Source organism: Cupressus sempervirens, chromosome 2 (assembly GCF_028749045.1).
Source record: "Cupressus sempervirens isolate cs-2001-9-10 chromosome 2, ASM2874904v1, whole genome shotgun sequence".
NCBI lineage: Eukaryota > Viridiplantae > Streptophyta > Pinopsida > Cupressales > Cupressaceae > Cupressus > Cupressus sempervirens.
In genome coordinates, this window is record NC_143119.1 from 108,559,599 (window position 1) to 108,568,371 (window position 8,773).

Here is an 8,773-nt window from a genome sequence, read left to right on the forward strand (position 1 = left end):
ATTTCACCACCACCTAATGTATCTTCATAATTGAAATGATGATTTTCTTTTACCTCATTTGAATCATGATAGAACTTACCATGAAGCGTCGATTTCTCTTCAAAGTGAACTCCATTGAACACTTCATCTTCAGACTCACAAAATGCAGTATTATTAGAAGATTCAATAGTAGAAATGAAAGAACAATAATCTAATTTACTGCAATAGTATGATAGTATATCACCATTTTCATCTAACCCAACTAAATTTAAAAGCTCCATGTCCTCATCAAACAATGGGTTAATGATTCCATGTAGTGATCCTTTTTGAACATTAGGACAAAACATGGGTTGTTCATCCTCACAAGCATCATCATATAATGCATTATCATATACTCTAAATTCACTACCCACTTTATCCTCATGGAAACTTTTAGTGTATGAAGGAAAGTCAGAATTATATGAAGACTCCCTTTCTATTTCTTCTACCAAACATATAGTGTCCATAATTACATCCTTTTCATTATCTTGTTTAGGATAACCATTATGAATAGATCCTGATTCATTCCTAAACATCTCACTATATGCTGAAGCTTTACTGTCTAATGTAAGAACACTTGATAACTCTTCACTAAATTCTTCATATTCAAACTCATTAGCATCAACTGACCTCACCATCTCTTTATCTTCATACTTTGTAGATAAATCACTTTAAAATTTTCATTGGCTAACTAATTTGTGTAACACAAAAACTGAGATGCACTTTCTTTTTTAGATTTAGAAAAAGAATACATACCTCTACTTTCATAAGAGTAGCAACTTCCATCATTGCTTTCTTCCTCCCAGTCTGCATCTGACTCACATGAAGATGAACACATACTAGCACTTTCCTCTTCTTGACTTGAGCAACCTCTCTTGTTATTATCTTCACATGAGGCTCCTTTATAATACAATGGATTAGCAACTTCATTATCACTTGAAAGATGACTTTAAACTTCCTCATACTCACATTAAGATGCATATCTTTCCAATTCAGATTTAATAATAGTTTTAGCATGATATAATCTATGAATAAGATAAATCATTTCTTGCATATCTGACTGATCCATATTACCATCTACTATTGAAGCATTAGAAATATATGCACTTTGTTCTTCTAACTATGACTAAGATGAATGTGACTTGCACTCTTCCTCTTGTGTTTTCTCTCCATAGCATGTCAGATCAGCAACACCAAACTCATGATCATAGACATAACTCTTAGCCTCTTCACTTGCACAAAACTGAGATCTAGGTGTAGCAACCTCATTAGCAACATCATTATGTAAATGATCATCATGAGAGGAACTTATTGCTATAACCAAAGTTTGATTCATAAAACCAGAATAATGCTCAACCCTATCCAAGTCTGAGATACTTCTTACTGCTGTAACATCAAAAACATGTGTCCTCACTTGCAACTGGACTAACCTTCCTTATACACATTCTGATTTGAATTTTCAACCTGATTATGTATTAGAGCAGGGGTGTTGATATTCTTATTTGAGACTAAAGAATCAACACCACACTCATCGTTTCTTTCTGTTGGTCTGAATTTTCACATGATGGAAGTCCTTTGTCCAAGAATAGAAATTTTTGATTGTGTCCATAAGTGATGATTAGGGTTTCTAGATAAGTCATATGTTTTCTACCCTTTGAAAAGTTGTGTGAAAACCCTACGTTTCACTCCATTTTTAAGTGGTCAGGCACAAAGTATTTGAATTTCCAAATAGGGTGAATATTTTGTTGTCTTTTATCCTCTGCACCCTCAAACCACTTTTCCTCTCAAATTCCCCAGTCGTTCGATCTAAGTAGATTAGCCATTGTTGTTTCCTTGGTATGAAATCATGGGCACTCTTTATGTATAGCGAGGTAGCGAGTACCAAAAAGTTATAAGATGAGACTACAATTTGAAGACACGGTAGTCAGAGAATTATTTTTTGACCGATCATTCAGTCATGGGCACCTGGCAAGTACTGTCAGAATAGAAAAAGGGACCCAATGGAAGCAGTCACAAGTCAATGCTAGAATGATGGTTTTACAATGTCTTGCTGCCTCACTATTGGAAAATTTGGTCATCTTTCCTTTAGCAAAGTAGCGAGGTGCCGAGAAATCAAAACACGGTGGCCTCAAAAATCATCGGCAACCATGGTCTAACCAGGTGGCATAACATGCAATAACTACTGTGTCAAAAGTAGTTGGTAGGAGTGATAATGATTTGATGGGTCCTTGTACTTCGCAGCATCGAGTTTTGTTGAAGATTTCTGAAGCTTGCTACCTTGCTATTAGCGAAGTAGTGAGGCATTGTGAAAATGAATAGCCAGTGGGACCCAAGGAAACATGGAAGGCTGGCCAGGCTCAAGGTAAAGTTTTATGGATTGCCAGCAGTGCTGATTTTCCTACCTCAGCAATGCCTCAGACCGATAAAGCATTTAAGAGATCCTAATCATTAGATCAAGTTTCAATCAATGATCCTCACCATCTTGTTATAAAAAGTTGCACAAGGTTTAGTCTATGTGACATGGCGAGCATGGAAACCACCACATTTCAGGGTTCTTGGTGCAATTTCTCCACCCTTGATGTAACCTCAAATCAATGGCCATCGCTGTCTCACCATAAAGAGTTGCTCGAACGATACGTATAGCAAGATAGTGACCAAGGTCCCACCACTATCTTCTAAGTAGTACAAGCAATATATCATTCATAAGATTGAGAATTAATTGATGGCTATCACTGCTTCACTATGGCAAGGTGCTCCTTCTTTATGTATGGTGAAGTAGTGAGCTATTGACACATGTCCTTGGTCACTAATGGGTCTAAGTAGAAATGCCATCAAGGAAGGCACTGTATATGTGGTCAATTTTTATTGGATTGACTGGCCAACTTGCCAAGTGGAATGCCAAGTTGTCTTTCTTTATACCCCATGATTGTATGATTTTGAAGATTGACAGTGCTTTTTTTAAATATTAAAGGGGGTGGCACTCTGCATATTAATGAGATATGACAAGTTTCATGTGTGAAAGAAAAAACAGGGTGTAACTTATAAGATTTTCTCAGTTACACCTTATGCGAATAAATATTTTGAAGTCTTTTCTGAATAGGATCATTTACTAAGAGGATTGTGTAGATTTTGGCACAAGTGCTAAACAACATAAGAGAAATACATATAAGAGATTTCCAAGTGAGTATTTTACTTTAGTCTCTTAAGTATTGCAGTCTTGCATGGTGTAGCAGAAATGGCTCCAAAGAATTCACTAACTCTTAGATTGTGGATAGAAGAGGGACTACTTGACAAGAGTAATTGGATCCCTAGTGTTTCTCCCTCTAGAATTGGTTCAAGTTTGTTTGAAAGGTGGCTTTTGGAGAGGAAGTTGTTTATCTTGTATGTTAGTATGTGGAATTTTGATCGAGGAAGACTAGTAATCCCAAGTGTTTCTATGGGTTGTAATCAAGCTACTAAGGTAATGAGGGGAGCAAAGAATGAACTTAATAAAATAGAAACCCTGTCAATAGTAACACGTTTCTCTAAGGAAATTTTCAAGATGGCACACTTGAATGCCATGGCAATAGAAGTATGTAGGACCTTGTGCAAAATTTTTAGAGAAGGTGAAGAAGATTTTATACCCATGGGATTCATGCGAATAGTACCTCTGACTTTTTGTTAGTACATATCTTTTTGTGTTAGTAGGTGAAAATTTTTGGTTGAAAGCTAGTTTTGGATGCAGACGTGGTTGGCTAAGCAAAAATTGCTCATTTTTCTTATATTTGATAGCCACATTGTTTCCATACTCGAGTGCTATTTCTTAAGGGTTAATCCCATTATCTTAAGGAGTTGTATTAATTAGCGAAGAGTGGGAAGTAAGGGTGTTTCTCCTATTACCGTGATAATGGTAAAAACCATGGGTTCAAGTTAGTTTGCAATCATTAGATTAGATTTTTTCATGGGCAAGCTTAGTAGTTACATATATGATAGAATCATAGTTCGAGCTAAATCAACAAAAGGATGTGATAGACAAAAGCCCACAAGAGAATATATGGTTCACATAACTTCTTGTTAATCTTTTTCTTTTCAGACAGATGTATGTGTCTTCTTCTTGTAAAAGACACCTGTCATTTTCTCTTAGCCTGAAGCTTGTTGCATCTCACACTATATAAGTGAGATCCCAAGGCTAGAGAAGGGTCTGAATTCTATTTTTCTAAGTGATATACTTAGTCTATTTTTGGTCCATTGTTTTGAGAAAAAAATTTGTGGTATATTTTCTCTATCAGATCTTGAGAATACATGAATATAGAATGATCTGTGTTTCTTTCTAAAGGTCATTCTGAGTTCACTATAAATTGTATACAATTTTCAAGGAAAATGAATACAAATTATGAGTTGTCCCCATATTAGTTCTTTCTGAACTTTGTCTCCTTTTGATTACTTGGTTAACTTGATGTTGTATTAGTAAAGGCTTGTGCAATTGAATGCAATCCAATCAGGTTGTATGTCTGTTTATCACTGCTGTTAATTCCATGGATTAAGTAAAAGCTTTGATGAATGTGATAAGATTGCTATAGTAGTGGAAAGGATTTTGAATGATGAATTCTGATAAGAATTACTGATAAAATTTGTTGTAAGGAAAAAAATTAGATCTAGAAATTTGTAGTAGACATTGAACCCTAATGGATTAGGCACTGATCAAATTTGATCCATCTGAAAGAGAAATGTGTTACAAATGGTTGTCAAAAATGTAGAATTAAATCAATCTTGCTTTTATTTCCTGAAGATTTTCAAAGTTGGCATGTACTTGTTTGTATGAAATGTTTAAGCTTTAGTTAGCCACTATTGCTGAGAACATCTACAGATCTATAGAAGAATTTTGGCCATATCTGCTATATGGGATGTGTTTATCAAATTTTAAAAAATTGTAAATGTATTTGAGGATTTGAGATGAGAATCAGAGTGAAACTAAAATAATCTTCATACAGTGTTTCCTAGTCTTGAATCATCCTTGGGTATACCCACTTTGATTTTGTAGAGCTTGAAGGGTAGAAAACCACCCGTGATTTTGTTGAAGTTGGGCCCAAATGGTTTTGCACATACAATTGCTAATAAGAATTGGCTAGTCTTTAGATTGTGTGAGTATTGTCATCTTGGTATTAAGCATTTTGTTGCTTAGTAGTTTTAAAATACCAACACTTTCAAACACATTATATTGACAATCATTCAAGGCAAAATGACCTCTAGTCAATTTGTACTTCAAATTATTCTCAATATCTCTAGCGGTCATAAAAGCCCAATATAATGTCTATGGTTCTTTATCCCTTAGTAGATAATTCATTTTCTTATCAAATGCATCAAAATACACTACTAAACACATTTGATCATTGGGTCTATAACTCTTAGGAATTTCATTCATAACCTTTGCAAATTTGATATTAAATTGAGGAACCGATTCATCATCCTTAATGTGAATCTTCAAGAACTTATCATAAGAATCAAATATGCTTACCCTTTCTCCAAATTGCTCCATGAAAGTAGAATGAAACTCACCCCAAGATGAAATAGAACGTGCTGGTAGGAAAGAAAACTAGTCTCTAGCATCACCTTCCAAAGTTTGAACAAATAACTTCATTTGCACATCCTAATGAGCAATCTCAATGTCACCCATTAAATCACCGAACAATTCAACATGATGAATAGCTGAAACAAGATGGTTCCCACTAAACTTAGGCAAACATTTCCTAACATCATTAGGAATGACATTCGGGAAACCATGAATACCATTAAAACTTAATGACATATACCGCTTGGTAGAAATAGATCTAGGAATTTTACTGATAGGCTACATATTAGGTGAAATAAAACTGACATATGAGGAAGAAGGTTAGGACAATGAAGAAGCAACAAAAAAAGAAAAAGAAGACACTACTACGAAGGAGACACAATAGAAGAAAGATGAGATGACAATAACTAATGAGCAACAAAGGGAATAGAATGTGGAAGACTCACAATTGCTAGCAATGAACCCTCCACATGACACAAACACACCTACAGAGACCATAACAATGAAATATGTTCCTGATAGCTCTATTGAGATTTAATTGAAAAGATCAATATTGAAGAAGATAGATTGTTTGCAATGAGGGAGATTGTTGATAAAGAATGTTTTCAATCATTGTTTTGTCACTAATGTCAAACCTACTATTTGCTGAAATGAAAATTGCTTACGAGTTCCAAGTACTATCACTTAGTTGATTGATGAAGAGGATTTAATCAATAAGATGTAACAAAATAACCTAAGGGAAAGGTTGAGTTTTAGTTTTGTAATGAAGTACAAGGATCAGTTAAGACAATGATAAAATGATGTATTGATAATACACTTGAAGATATAGAGGTTGGATACACTTACAAACTCTAGAAGAATAAGTTGTAACAAAGCTATCTTCAAAGCTTGACTAAGTTCATTAGGGGATGTCAAGCAAGCTAGCTCATGGTGAGTAGATTATCAATAAGTGCTGAGAAAATGCAAAATTTAGTGAATGCTAAGTGAAATAGAAGGAGCCAAGCAACTTCAAGTGTCGAGAAAGTACTCGGTGACAAGCATCTATAAAAACTTAGTTGATGCCAAGTGAATCCATAGTAGGTGTTAAGTATCAGTAAAACATAGTTGGTGTTGAGTAATATAGTATGTGTCAAGCATCAGGATTTCAATAGTGTCGAGCTACTACATTATTTGAAAAGTCAAAGATTGGCTATATCTAAGCTGGCAAGTTTGATACCTTAAATTTTGTGAACCAAATGGAGGACAAGGATGATGAGTTGGTGGCATAGAATTTTAGATAAAAAAAATTTGGGCAAATTTAGGAGGATTCTTCATGATGTTTCTTGAAGAAACAAGATTATGGGTGGATTTGCTGAATCTTACCTAATCTATTCAAAACAAAATTAAGAGCGAGAATATTAGAGTGGAAAAAGTATTCTAAACTTCTATTTAAGGAGTTATAGGTCAAGAAGTAAGTGTTTCCAAGTTGAAGTGTTGGTAGGATGTCAAAGTGAAAGCATTAAGATGGAGGAACAGAGTACAAAGACTTTGCTTCTATAGGTGACCACAGAGGTGATTGCACTGGTACATCGAGCATGGAGACTTAAGAAGACAAAGCATGAAAGGAGGACAACTTGTTAGAGCTACAAAGACTAAAAGCTAGGCCAAATTGTAAAGTTGAATCAAGATCTAAAATCTGCAAGTTATGTTGTGAGTTGTATTAGATCAAAAGCTCTTATTGTTACTCTCTAACAATCATATCAGCTAGGGTAAAATCCTATGGACGTAGATTGGTGTAACATCTATTTATAAATCTCTCAATAGGGTGGCATTCCAAGTGAATGTTTTAAAGTCCTCTAACCAGGGCCACTTCTAACAGAGTGGTTAAATCCTTTGACTAGGTCACATTTAATAGTGTGTTGTAGCCTTCAATAGGGTAGACCTTTCATAGGGCATCACTTCTAAAGAGAGAAAATTGAGTAGCATGTTTCTGGTCATATTTCTCAAATTAGGCTTCCACATAAATTACTATGTTATGTGTTGTTCTTGCATGTTGATTTTATAGTAACTTGCTAAGAACAATGTTTAGCTTGGATGCAGGAATACTTTAATGGGCTCACTATATTTGGTGAAATATTTTTATTAGGACATTTGGACCTTGAATAATTGATTCAATACTCCTCTTAGTTATTCTAAGCTTTTCTAACAATTGGAATCAGAGCCATCAGAGCCATCTGCTGATTTGGTTTAAAGGTACTAGAAGCAGGAAGATCATGATGTCTAAGAGAGAAGTTCCTAAGCTCAATAGATATAACTTCACTACATGGAAAATTTTGATGAAGGTGCACCTTGGATCAATAAGTGACCATGTGCAAACCTCAATTGAAGTAGAATATGTTGATCCAACTATACCCACTACAGAAGATATGAAGAAAAATGAGTACAATTAGGCAATGCTGGAGATTGCCTCTACCATCAACTATGCTGAATTTAATGACATCAAGGGATGTGACTCTACATTCAAGATGTGGAAAGCCTTGACTGATATTTATGGAGGAATCAAATTGTTCAAAGAGCAAAAAGAGAAAACCTCAAAGGAAAGTTTGATGACATGAAAATGGAGAAAGGTGAGAACTTTACTCAATATGCCTCTATAATGAAAGTAGTAAGTGCAATAAGAAGTTTGGGTGGTCATTTAGATGATGACATTGTTAATAAACAATTCTTAAGAACCTTGCTCCCCATATATGCTATTAGATTTTCAACCATACAAGAATTAAGATGTGTACTAGGTAATACACTAACTCTTGAAGGTATAGTGGGAAGACTCACTACATTTGAGTTATCCAACTTTGATAACTATAGACTTGGGAATCATGAATATACTTTCAAGGCCAAGATATCATTGAAAGATACTAAGGAGGTGAAACCAAAGAAGAAGAAGAACAAGGTAAAATATGCATATAATGATAGTACTAGAGATGAAGAAGATGTGGAACAATTGGAAGCACTACTGGCCTGCAGATTTCATAGAGCAAAAGGTAATTTTAAAGGTAAGCTACCCATCATAGTTTTTGATTGCAATTAAGTGGGACATATTGTTGCAAGATGCACATAGAAAAGATAACTACATAGAAGGTAGAAAGAATAGTAATAGAAAAGAAGATGATAACAGAGATTACAAAGACAAAGGAAAAAAGTGCAACATTGTTTAAGAAAAGGATTCTG